The sequence below is a fragment of the Dermochelys coriacea genome, chromosome 8 (assembly GCF_009764565.3).
Source record: "Dermochelys coriacea isolate rDerCor1 chromosome 8, rDerCor1.pri.v4, whole genome shotgun sequence".
NCBI lineage: Eukaryota > Metazoa > Chordata > Testudines > Dermochelyidae > Dermochelys > Dermochelys coriacea.
In genome coordinates, this window is record NC_050075.1 from 18787319 (window position 1) to 18801455 (window position 14137).

The following is a 14137-nucleotide window of genomic DNA, read 5'->3' on the forward strand; positions in this document are numbered from 1 at the left end:
TTTGTGTCCATTCATTCTTTTACGTAGAGACTGTCCAGTTTGACCAATGTACATGGCAGAGAGGCATTGCTGGCACATGATGGCATATATCACATTGGTAGATGCACAGGTGAACGAGCCTCTGATAGTGTGGCTGATGTGATTAGGCCCTATGATGGTGTCCCCTGAATAGATATGTGGACAGAGTTGGCAACGGGCTTTGTTGCAAGGATAGGTTCCTGGGTTAGTGGTCCTGTTGTGTGGTTGCTGGTGAGTATTTGCTTCAGGTTGGGGGGCTGTCTGTAAGCAAGGACTGGCCTGTCTCCCAAGATCTGTGAGAGTGATGGGTCGTCCTTCAGGATAGGTTGTAGATCCTTGATGACGCGTTGGAGAGGTTTAGTTGGGGGCTGAAGGTGATGGCTAGTGGCGTTCTGTTATTTTCTTTGTTGGGCCTGTCCTGTAGTAGGTGACTTCTGGGTACTCTTCTGGCTCTGTCAATCTGTTTCTTCACTTCAGCAGGTGGGTACTGTAGTTGTAGGAATGCATGATAGAGATCTTGCAGATGTTTGTCTCTGTCTGGGGGGTTGGAGCAAATGCAGTTATATCATAGAGCTTGCCCCTCCACCCCCACGAACATGATACAGTTCTGTGGTGACCTAGAATCCTATTTTCGATGTCTCCGACTCAAGGAATATTTCCAACACACCTCTGACCAACATATTAACCCACAGAGACCTTCCTACCAACACTACAAAAAGAAGGATTCTGGGTGGACTCCTCCTGAAGGTCGAAACAGCAGACTGAACTTCTACATAGAGTGCTTCTGCCGACGTGTACTGGCTGAAATTGTGGAGAAGCAGCATCACTTGCCCCATAACCTCAGCCGTGCAGAACACAATGCCATCCACAGCCTCAGAAACAACTCTGACATCATAATCAAAAAGGCTGACAAAGGAGGTGCTGTCGTCATCATGAATAGGTCGGAGTATGAACAAGAGGCTACTAGGCAGCTCTCCAACACCACTTTCTACAAGCCATTACCCTCTGATCCCACAGAGTTACCAAAAGAAACTACACCATTTGCTCAAGAAACTCCCTAAAAAAGCACAAAAACAAATCCGCACAGACACCCCTAGAACCTCAACCTGGGGTATTCTATCTGCTACCCAAGATCCATAAACCTGGAAATCCTGGACACCCCATCATCTCAGGCATTGGCACCCTGACAACAGGATTGTCTGGCTATGTAGACTCCCTCCTCAGGCCCTATGTTACCAGCACTCCCAGCTATCTTCGAGACACCACTGACTTCCTCAGGAAACTACAATCCATTGGTGATCTTCCTAAAAACACCATCCTAGCCACTATGGATGTAGAAGCCCTCTACATCAACATTCCACACAAAGATGGACTACAAGCCTTCAGGAACAGTATCCCCGATAATGTCACAGCTAACATGGTGGCTGAACTTTGTGACTTTGTCCTCACCCATAACTATTTCACATTTGGAGACAATGTATACCTTAAAATCAGCGGCACTGCGATGGGTACCCGCATGGCCCCACAGTATGCCAACATTTTTATGGCTGACTTAGAACAACGCTTCCTCAGCTCTCATCTCCTAATGTCCCTATTCTACTTGTGCTACGTTGATGACATCTTCATCATCTGGACCCATGGAAAAGAAGCCCTTGAGGAATTCCACCATGATTTCAACAATTTCCATCCCACCATCAACCTCAGCCTGGACCAGTCCACACAAGAGACCCACTTCCTGGACACTACGGTGCTAATACGTGATGGTCACATAAACACCACCCTATATCAGAAACCTACTGACCGCTATTCCTACCTACATGCCTCTAGCTTTCATCCAGATCATACCACATGATCCATTGTCTACAGCTAAGCTCTACGATATAACCGCATTTGCTCCAACCCCTCAGACAGAGACAAACACCTACAAGATCTCTATCATGCATTCCTACAACTACAATACCCACCTGCTGAAGTGAAGAAACAGATTGACAGAGCCAGAAGAGTACCCAGAAGTCACCTACTACAGGACAGGCCCAACAAAGAAAAGAACAGAACGCCACTAGCCATCACCTTCAGCCCCCAACTAAAACCTCTCCAACGCATCCTCAAGGATCTACAACCTATCCTGAAGGACGACCCATCACTCTCACAGATCTTGGGAGACAGGCCAGTCCTTGCTTACAGACAGCCCTCCAACCTGAAGCAAATACTCACCAGCAACCACACACCACACAACAGAACCACTAACCCAGGAACCTATCCTTGCAACAAAGCCCGTTGCCAACTCTGTCCACATATCTATTCAGGGGACACCATCATAGGGCCTAATCACATCAGCCACACTATCAGAGGCTCGTTCACCTGCGCATCTACCAATTTGATATATGCCATCATGTGCCAGCAATGCCTCTCTGCCATGTACATTGGTCAAACTGGACAGTCTCTACGTAAAGGAATAAATGGACACAAATCAGACGTCAAGAATTATAACATTCAAAAACCAGGCGGAGAACACTTCAACCTCTCTGGTCACTCGATTACAGACCTAAGAGTGGCTATCCTTCAACAAAAAAACTTCAAAAACAGACTCCAACGAGAGACTGCTGAATTGGAATTAATTTGCAAACTGGATACAATTAACTTAGGCTTGAATAGAGACTGGGAATGGATGAGTCATTACACAAAGTAAAACTATTTCCCCATGGTATTTCTCCCCCCCACCCCACCCCCGACTGTTCCTCAGATGTTCTTGTTAACTGCTGGAAATAGCCTACCTTGCTTGTCACCATGAAAGGTTTTCCTCCTCTTCCCCCCCCCCCCCCGCTGCTGGTGATGGCTCATCTTAAGTGATCACTCTCCTTACAGTGTGTATGATAAAACCCATTGTTTCATGTTCTCTGTGTGTGTGTATATAAATCTCCCCACTGTATTTTCCACCAAATGCATCCGATGAAGTGAGCTGTAGCTCACGAAAGCTTATGCTCAAATAAATTTGTTAGTCTCTAAGGTGCCACAAGTACTCCTCTTTTTTTTGGCAAATATTTTTCACTTCACTTCCCGCTTTATTAGACCTTGTCTACACTTGAAATGCTACAGCTGTGCCACTGTAGTGCTTCACTGTAGACACGACCTATGCTAATGGGAAGGATTCTCCCATTGGCATAGGTAAGGTCAACAGAAGAATTCTTCCGTCAACCTAGCTCTGTCTACACCAGGGCTTAGGTCAGCTTAACTACATTGCTAAAAGTGTGGCTTTTTCACACTCCTGAGTGGTGTGGTAGGGTTGACCTAACTTTTTACTGTAGACCAGGCCTGGATTACACCAAATGGTGGATGAAGTAAATTATATTTATTCCTTACCTACCAGAGATGGATATTGTGAAGATTAATTATTTGTCTGAGAAGCTCTTTGAGATCCTTACATAGCAAGTACTATTTGAGTGTGATCTAATATTTTTTCTTCCTGACAAACAGGATTTTAGATCCACAGCAGACTATAGGGCATCCCATTCATATCCAATACATAGGCACTGGGATGAAAGCATTCCCCCAGACAAATATCTGAAATTGATTTATTTTCTTTTACTGTGTATCCTATATTACTAGGGGCTTTAAATTCTATTCTTTGCTATTATAAAACTTCATCAATTATAGTGAAGAAAGTTTAATTACATTGAGAACCTTTTCTATTTTTTTCTTTCTTTCTTGTGTGGGAAACACAGAGAACAAAATTAATCCCTCTAAGATTAATGATAATGATAGATGAGAAAATGCTGGTTTACACAGATAAATGGAATAAAAATAAATACAAAGCAAAAGTGGGAGAGTGTAGCCCAGGAGAGACATTTCTAGCATCTGAGTTATCACAACAAAAATGCAGGTGCACCAATCATCCTTAATGGGGAAACTGAACCATCTGCACTACCGATATGCCTGAATACCAATAATTGAATCTGGCAGTCAAAGAACAGGGCATGTTGCCAGTTCATGCACAGTGTGACTGCTCATCATACCTTCTGTACATCAACATCAGTTTGGATGATCTTTATACTTTTTTATATTAAAACAGTCTAGACATGTGCCTGTTGCTTTATATTAGTGTCTACTGTTTTATGTTTTGTGTTGCTTCTCTGTCATTCACAAAGAATATCTAGTAACACCATTGGATGAGCTGAAGCTTGTTAAATGATTCAATCTCTGAATAATAATAAAAATAATATTTAAAGAAATGGGCTCTAAATTCAGTGTGAGGGGACTAAGGGTTTTATATCCGTTGTTTCAATCTCACCTCATCCCTAATATTTTGAATGAGAAATTCACTACTTTTCACCTAGCAACAACCTAAAGGGCTGTTTCTTCACACAATTAACTTCCATTAATGTAATGGAAAGAACAGATCCCCAAGTTAGGTACCTGTATTTGGTGCGAATTCTGATATATGGGAGAATTTAGATCAGAAGGTTTCTTATATGTTCCAGGGAAAAATAGAATTAATGTGACATTGAGTGTGGGAGATATAAAGCAGGGAAGTTAGGAAATACAATTAATATTGAGAGCTCAACCTAAACTCCATGCTTTACTCCATGTCCCTTGAAATAATGGTTCTTCTTTATAGAATTATACATTATTTTTCAAATCAAACAATATACAATACTTGCCTATTTATACAACCTTAGATACAATACACATATTGTGCATAACATACTGTACTACTAATACAGACTGGATTTAATTTACATGGGTTTTACACCAGTGTAACTTCACTGACTACACAGTGGAGTTTCTCATGATTCCTACTGCTGTCTGCAAGATCAGATTCAGGCTGTAAACCATTAGAATGAGTGAGCAGAAAAATGAACATAGTTACAGTCAGCAAAGCGTTAGGGTGGGAGGGTGTTATATTTATGCCAAATTTAAGACCCTTTTACACTGGCAGAGTGGTGTAAACAAGAACTGGCTCATGGTTTATAACAATGAACTAAAGTTAACTTAACTAAAAAAGAATGAACAGAAAACTCCCGAAGCTTAGGGTTGAATCCAGTCCAGTGATCTTGGCTGTGGATCCGTGTTCCCCAAAGCATTCCGTGCAGCCATTCTTATAGTCTGACCTCCAAGTAGCTGTGCAATGTGTTGGGGAAGCTGAACTGAAGTAAACCTTCATTTGTCAAGGCTCAAGTACCCTGTCACTCGTGTGCTTTGCATTTACCTGATAAAGTGACAAATTCTGCCAAAAAATTACTCAGCTGGTTTTCTTCATACCTGGCTTATTTAGTCCTACAATCCCAGTGAGTTCTACAATACAAGCCAAGCCTGAGCTTGATTTATCTGTACAGAAATGTTCTGACTGGAACATAGAGGGAAGTGTCCTTTTTTTATTTTTACATGCATCACTTCAAAACATTTCAGAAGCTAAAAGCATAGCCTAGAGGTGCCCTTAACGTGAAAATCTTAGTTTTAAGGTGCTTCTCACTGAGCTTTCATCTTAAAGACCCCTAAAAACTAAAACTTCTAGCTTAAAGGCACCTTTGAGCTAAGCTTTAAATCACCTCAAAAAGGAAGTGCTTAAGCATCCCCAGTGTTGTACACCACTCTAGCTTTTTAGCTGGTGCTTCTGAAAATGCCAGTGCAAGGGTTACACGTGATTTTAGAACAGGAATAGACACAGGAATAGTAAAGGTACAAGATGGACTGGGAAGCCACAAATATTTTGAACTCCGGCACTCCAACTGGTGAGTTATCAGAGGGGTAGGTGTGTTAGTCTGTATTCACAAAAACGAGGAGTCCAGTGGCATCTTAAAGACTAACAGTTTTATTTGGGCATAAGCTTTCACGGGTAAAAACAAATGGTGACTTGTTACTCACAAGAAAAGTCCTACTGAGCCACTAGACTCTCAGTGCAAATAACTGTTCATTTATGGGAATAACAAGTCCAATAACAAATCTGGCCCTTACTTTGTAAGGTATGTTAAATTTTGGTCTTTGAGTGAATTTTTAGTTTGAGTGTCTCTATCACCTGGGTTATTAGGACATAATTATTCTATCTCAGGAAGGGGTTTATTAGTTAGTATATCTTTATATTTAAAATTATATTTAGTTCTGTACTAAAAAATCCATCCCATTGGGTGCACTATTTACTTCACAAAAAGAAAAGGAGTACTTGTGGCACCTTAGAGACTAACAAATTTATTTGAGCATAAGCTATCGTGAACTATAGCTCATTTCATCGGATGCTCACGAAAGCTTATGCTCAAATAAATTTGTTAGTCTCTAAGGTGCCACAAGTACTCCTTTTCTTTTTGCGAACACAGACTAACATGGCTGCTACTCTGAAACCTATTTACTTCACAGTACCTTTACTTAACTTACCATAGGGCATTTTATAAACTGAGCAAAAGACAACAGGAACATTCAACATCAATAAAACAAAAGTGAACTCAGGGCTAAAGTAATTAACTTCATTAAGAGGGTGATAGTGTGAAATTAATCCATGCTATGTACTGAAACATATGATTTGTATGACCTCCTTCAGATCAACTATTATCAAAGCACTGAAATGGATGAATACTCGGGGTAGGTGGGGACTGTCCTATAGTAAGTCCCACATATGCAGAAGGTGTGCGCACACTTTTGCACAAGCTTGAATTATACACACAACCCCCAGTGCATGAATACAAGTGTGTAAGGTACAAGTATTTCAGAATTTTGAGCCTAAAAGATCTGCAAGGCTCCTGGTGTATGAACAGTATTATGCTTTTGGTCAACTCCCACTGCAAGTAAAGTTAATGGGCCTGATACTGATCTCCATTACCTGGCTCAGGGTAAATCAAAGTGGAGCTACTCCCGACTTACCCCAGTGCAGCAGAGATCAGAACCTGTCCCCCATCTTTCCTTGCTATCTAATTGTACTGTGTATAATCTGGTCACAGACATTTAATTCTCAAGTGTGAACACAGACACAATTCTGTTTTAATTCATTGCAGTATAAATCTAAACTGAAGGCAGAAATAAAGGTTTGCTACATCTAACACAGAGCTCCTAATGGATCCAGTATTGGTAACTATGAGCAGCAGGCACACACATTGATTGGACTCAGCTGCCAACACTACGGGTTGTATCTATTTTATTTATTCTGATCTCCCTTTGTGAGCAATACCAAAGCTTTCTCTTAAACTCAGAAGCCTGCCTATGCTTAGAAGAGAAGATGATGATGTGGATACAAGTGTTCTCTTTCCCTCTTGCCACTGATGAGGCATCGGAGGAGTGAAAGGCTGTGGCACTAAGCTACTGTTTTGTACACTCTGGTTCTCAAATGGGGCACACAAAAAACAATCTCCTCCCTGTTTGTACTCAAGGCTTTCATTCATGTGGAGAAGTCCTAGCATACCAATGCCTGTGATTGTTCAAATGGCTTAAAATAAATGTTTATTTTCTAACATACATTTATCTAATTGATTTTTATCCATTTATTAAACTGTCTTTTAGTTTTTTCTGTTCAGTTCTGCAGCGATATGGCCATAAATATTTAAATAATGGCTGCTCCACAATCAAAGCAATTCACCGGAGTAATTGTTTAGAAAGACAAATGGTTATCAGCTGAGGTCAAGCTGGCAAGTTAAGATGGAAGACATTCAAGTTGTAAGTATTACTAGAGCAACTAATGCTTGATACCAGCAGCAGTGGAAAAACAAACAAACAAACAAAGAAGCCACGCTAGGGTTTCTCAGTAAAGTTTCTCAAAATGAGTCAACAGGATTGTCTGCCAACTATTATGGGTTTTTTATATAAATATTATTATTTTTCCAAGTACAACAAATATACCAAAAATACCAGATTCATCATAATAAACAAAGTAAATAAAGAGTTAGGATAAACAAAGGGGAGGTCAGCTACTATGTTCTTGATAAAAACAATGAGGAGTCCTTGTGGCACCTTAGAGACTAACAAATTTATTTGGGCATAAACTTTTGTGGGTAAAAAACCCACTTCATCAGATGCATGGAGTGGAACATACAGAAGGGAAGTATAAATACACAGCATATGAAAAGATGGGAGTTGCCTTACCAAGTGGGGGGTAAGTGCTAAAGAGCCAATTCAATTAAGGTGGAAGTGGGCTATTCTCAACAGTTGACAAAAAGGGGTGAAAAATCACTTTTATAGTACTAATGAGGCCAATGTATACAAGGTGGCCCATTTCAAACAGTTGACAAGAAAGTGTGAGTATCAGCAGGGGGAAATTGGTTTTTGTAGTGACCCATCCACTCCCAGTATTTATTCAGACTTAATTTGATGGTGTCCAGTTTGCAAATTAATTCCAGTTCTGCAGTTTCTTGGAGTCAGATTGTGAAGGTTTTTTTTGTTCAAGAACTGCCACTTTTAAGTCTATTATTGAGTGTCCAGGGAGATTGTATGTGTTCTCCTACTGGTTTTTGAATGTTATAATTCCTGATGTTAGATTTGTGTCCATTTATTCTTTCGCGTAGAGACTGTCCAGTTTGGCCAATGTACATGTTCTTAATGTGCATGCATATTTCCCAATAGTGTTAATGAGGAATTCTGTGCATATATTTAAAGGAGTCCCGGGGTCAGAGTACAATCTCAGTAACCACACTGTAAGTCTGGAGTAACTCCATTGATTTTAGTGACATTACACCAGATTTACTTTGGTGTAGCCTGCATGTACCTCCAAAGTGTTTCTTTTAGTTTAGTATCCTTTCAAATGAACATTAACATACAGATTAAAATGACAAAGCCCTGCTGAGTAGAGTTGATTGGGAAATTATTATTTTCCCTGGAAAAAAAACTGATACAAGTGAAAACATTTCAATGTATTCAAAAAGCCATTTTCTGTCACAAAACTGTTCTAATGGAAATTTTTCTATCAGCTCTACTATTATGTCAGCTAGTCCATTCTGCCAATTCTGGACTGCCCTTTATTACACATTTTCTAGTGCTTTTTACAGTCTAATTGTAAATGTGTCAAGTGATAGGGTTCCACACTTCCCTTGGAAGATTCTTCCACTAATTTAAATAATTTATCTCCCTTCTTGGTGATTAAAGCCTTAAATATTTATAGCATGTTCTTCATGTACCCATCCCTGCTTGAGTCATTACTTGGCCGAGCTGAGATAAAACCTTTCTCTGATTCTACCAATACAGCTGGTTAGTGTTGTCTGTTTACACATTAAGATCTGAGACAAAGATCATGGACCTGATTCACCACTGTGTTACTACATTTTTATGATGTTGTAACTCTGCTAGAATCAGAGGAATAACACCAGGATCTTGTTATGTGTCATGTCCACTGCCAAGCACAATATTGGCCCATACAACATAATTCTCATATGATTATGTAGCTCCAATAATCTTTCATTGTAATCTTTATCAACTCACAATTCCACTTTTACAGGTTGCTGGTTTCCTTTCAATATTGAAATGCAATAATTATCCCGAACACTCTCCTTTAAATTTTGACAGGAGATGAACAACAAAGAATACTAATAATTTTGCAGCTGTATAGCTCCTTTCATATGGGCATCTCAATGGCACGTACAAGGATTAAATTAAGCCTCATAACACGCTTGTTCACTACCTGAGGCACACAGAGAATTCTTGTATCGAATTCAGTAGAGTTACTCCAGGGATGAATTTATCCTAGAGAGTTTCAGTGACTTTCCCAAAGTCATTCAGCAAGTTAGTGCCAGAGCTGGGATTAGAATCTATGAATTCTGATGACAATCACATTCTGCAACCAGTAGACCAGGGGTTCTAAGTTGGTTCCTTTGCTATATTGCTCAGTGGGACAGAAATCCTGGCTAGATCCCAGCTAGATGGGAGCAGGGTTCCTGAATGGTCCTAGTATGGAAAAAGAACTAGCCCAATGCTGCCTTTCATTTCACTGTTACAGAATAGAAAAATATATATCCACATTTCCCTCTGTTCTATTCTGTGTTCTAATGTTGTGCCCATCAGCATGGTATCTGAGCAACTTGGATGAATCCAGACTTTTGCACATCAAGTTTCTCTCCAGTTACAATATTTACAAACCCCAGCTCCCAGCAGAGCAGGCATTTTTGATAAAAGCGTTGACAAACATACAGCACTGAAGCTAGCAGATGCAGCCATGATAATGGCATAATATAGAAGCCAGAGATGTTATCTGATGAGATTTAGCCTCAGATAATACACTATGGTAATTGTATAGTAAATCCTTTGTTTTCCTTTCTGCAGCTGTGATTCAGGACTTTCCTTTGCACCCCCACGGCACTTACTGTTCTCTCATACATGAGTCATGTTTGAAACATTTGTTTCTCTCTTAACATCTGCATGTGAGAGCAGCTAACATTAAGTATGGCAAGGTTCCAGAGGCTGCATTATAACTGGGCACTTTTTCTTACTGTTTGTGTAGCAGAGAGAAAAGCCTATTATATGCTTATTATATTTCTAGATGATTGTCTTGACTTTGGGTACACCAGATGTGGGAAGCCTTTCTGTGAGTGGACATGTTTGTTGCTGCCAGATGAGCCATCAGCCAGCTTTTCTGGGCATTCAGCAATTTACCCACAATACACTGGGTTATTTCTCCCCCATCTTCATAATTTTGTTCAAATGGCTATAGACTATAGGCCTGTTCCTGCAAATTCTTACTTATGTGCTACCTAGGTAGCTTACTAGGAGGCTACCCTATGCAGTCACTCTGTTTAAACGCTTTGTGAGAGTTAAGGCCACCCATTCAGGTGAGTAAGAGTTTGCAAGATCAAGCCAGGTTACTGGGGTGTTCTTTAAAGCAAGAGACACTCAGATTTGTTCGTGAGGCACAAAAGCAATGAACTTTATGGATCATGTCCACTCTGCATAAGCATATTCACAGCACTGACTAAAATCCCAAGGTCATGTCCTAGCATGAACCGAGCTTCATGTGAAATCTGGACGGATTCTCCAAGGCAGGCAATCTTTTCTTTGTTTTTATGAATTCCCAGTCAGGAGTCTGGTGGGGACTCTGGAAAATTATAGATACATCCTATTCTAGTGGGAGTTATGCTGTCTCTATTGGCTTTGTGTGTTTTACCTGAACTACAACATATCCACTAGAGATGGCCTGAGGTGCAGAGTTCAGCATAGTCCCTAAATGTTCCAAACATTCTGAAGTATTTGGATCCATGATTTTCCTTTGACTCATTTAGAGAGAGGGATCGCCTGAAAAGTTCAGATCTGGATCCAGCCATTCCTAGAGCTCAGGATTTTTGGGTCAGGCCCATCTGTAATATCTGCCATTGCTAAATGTTGATGCTGTTTCTATAACCTTACAAGTCCAAGCAACCATGAATCAAGCACATGCTAAGAGACTTCTCACATGTACACAGAAGCACAAAGACATCACCCCCAAAGCTGACAATTCCCAGTTAATTTCCAGATTCAATCTGAGATTGCCCTCTTCATGCTTATAGCTCACGCTGCACTTTACTTTGTGACTTCTGTGATCTCCATGACAAACTCACAGCCTTAACCACAGCTAAGAATTATTTGTCCAAACTACTGAGTGAGTAACAAACACATCTACAGATATCAAGACTGTTCAAAACCAGTTTACAAAAGAGTAAAAAGGAGTACATTCATCAGATAACTTACTTGTAACTAAAAATTCAATCAGTTCTAATAGTAATCAGCAGTGATAAAGAAAATACAGAAAAATAGATGACAGCTTAATGAAAAAAACATACATCTTTTAAAACTTTGCTTGAGTGTAGCAATGATTCTTTAAATTAAACTTTTAAAATGATCAGTCTTAAGCGTGTTCTTTTAACAATCAAAGAGGCTACTATAATGTATTGGTTTTGCTATATCCTCTGTAAATAATGTTACATGATGCTCCAGTACAGCAGAGAATAGAATATTATATCTAAGCCTGGGCAGCAATTCAGATACTGTATATGATCTTTCACTTTTAGCTTCTCAGTTCAAGTATATTCCAGGCTAGTTTGAACAAATATGTCTCAAAGCTGGAAATGCCTGTGAATAAAGTGAAACTGAATGTACTTATATAGCTTGCATATTCATATCCACCCCCAATGTGTCATACAGACACTCCAAAGATCCCAGCATTATATATAAGAATGGCCAAACTTGTTGGAATAAAACAAAAACAGAAATTCAACCAAAATTCAAACTGAACTCAAACCAATTTTCAAACTTTTTGAGAGTACCCCAGCATTACTTAAGTATATTATTCAGGCCATGAGCCCATTTTTCAAATATGGGTACCATACAAGCATATCAAAATCCACATTTGGATGCTGAAATTATCTCAGGCATATAACATAACTACCATGTGAGGATTCCACTTTCCAGCTGCTGGCTTTGAATATCCTGATGAGGTATCTCCATTTTAAAATTGGGATCAGAAAGTTGGGCACAGAAAAAAAAAACTGAGCAAAAAACTTTTTTTGTTCAGCTAAGTTATGGAGAAGAAACACGTCTAATGGTTGTAGAATGTAACTGGGAGTTGGGAAATCTGGGTTCTGTTCCTGAGTCTGCCTATACCTGCAATGTGACTTTGAAGTCACTTTGCCTCTTTTTGGCCTTGTCTAGATGAACAGTTAGTGCTCGGCAATGCAGGGTGCAAAGCTATAGTGTACTAGCGTGCTACACACTAACCATCCGTGTGGACTCTCCTGCCACAGTGTCAAATTCCTTAGCATACTTTGATGTACTCTCTTAGTTAGTGCACAGCACACTAATGCACTGCAGCTTTACACCTGGCTTGCCACTCATCACTGTCCAGCTAGACAGACCTGTGTTTGTTTCCCCATCTGGAGAAAAGGATAAAATACTTTTCCAATTCAAAGGTTTGTGACTGATCTTCATTTATTAGGTTTGTAATGCCTTTGGCACCCTTGTGTAGAAAGCACTATAGAAGTGCCAAGCACTGTTATTATTAATGTTAAAATCATACCCAGTTGTTTTAGAACACCAAAAGATATGTTTCGTTTATGGTAAAATTGTATTTAATTCAATTTGTACAACATGTGCAAAAATTAATAAATAAAGGAGCTCTGGACAAGCTTGATGCTATTTTAAAATACATTTATTATAACAACGTACCATCCCTGCAGTACCATCTAACCCTCCCGCAACAAAGAATGAATGGCAAATAATTAATAGTGAATACCCTAGGACAATTCAATGACTAAAACAGGACATGAATGTAGTTGACTCTACCAGCTGTTTTGCATTGGAATTAATATTTGCAAACAGTTTTTTTATGCAGGTCTAACCGAGGTTCAAAACAGGGATAAGAATAGCTAACACTGGTATTTTAGCAAGCACTTATGGTAAATATGTGCTTAACATTAAAATAAGAGGGACTTAAGTTTGTGTCTTGCTGAATAGGGATGGACTTACACATATGAAGTTAAGCACACGCATAAGTGCTTTACTGAGCTAGGGTCTTAAGGATTAACTAGTTAACTGCCTCTTAAAAACTGAAAAGTGCAAAGTTTTGGACAGCATGCCTGAATGTGAAGGGGGACTGATATTTCTGGACAGCAATGAACATCTCTTCTTACATTTAATGGAAGTGCCACATATATGTTTTAAAGGTGTTTTTAGTCTTCATATCATGTTTAAGTGGTGAATTCACTTCCTCCTGCCAGAATATAAAAAATAAATTTTCGTGTCTGTACAAATCTTTACTCTTGTGACAAAAATTAAAGCAAAATGTGTTTGATGTAAAATTGCTTTAGAGATGGAGATTTGCTCACTGAAATAACAATATCTTGCAGTTCTGGAAGACCTTTGGAGGTTCTCAAAGTGTTTTACAAACCTCACTCAATTTAACATTTATTGTTATTTACTGCACACTTTTCTAATTAGAGTTCTCATATCATGCAGGTTAAGTTGGATTTATAATTATAACTAATTTTTGTGGATGGGTAAATATCACAGCACTTTGCTAGCAGATAAGGAATAGAAACCAAGAGTCGTGACTCTGAATCTGCTGATAAAAACTTTGTACACAGTACTAATCTATAAAGGAGACACTATACTGAATATACCAATTGTTGGCCTGATACTGAGTGTGTTGTCAAAGAGGCACTCAGCGCCTCAAAGAGTCTTATAAAAG

At 39.4% G+C, this 14137-nt stretch overlaps 1 protein-coding gene across 3 annotated transcripts in view; it reads right to left on the reverse strand.

Moving 5' to 3' along the window:
• Positions 1-14137, reverse strand: part of PPP2R2B (protein phosphatase 2 regulatory subunit Bbeta) — a 253503-nt gene that overhangs the window by 209848 nt on the left and 29518 nt on the right. The window lies entirely within an intron of this gene.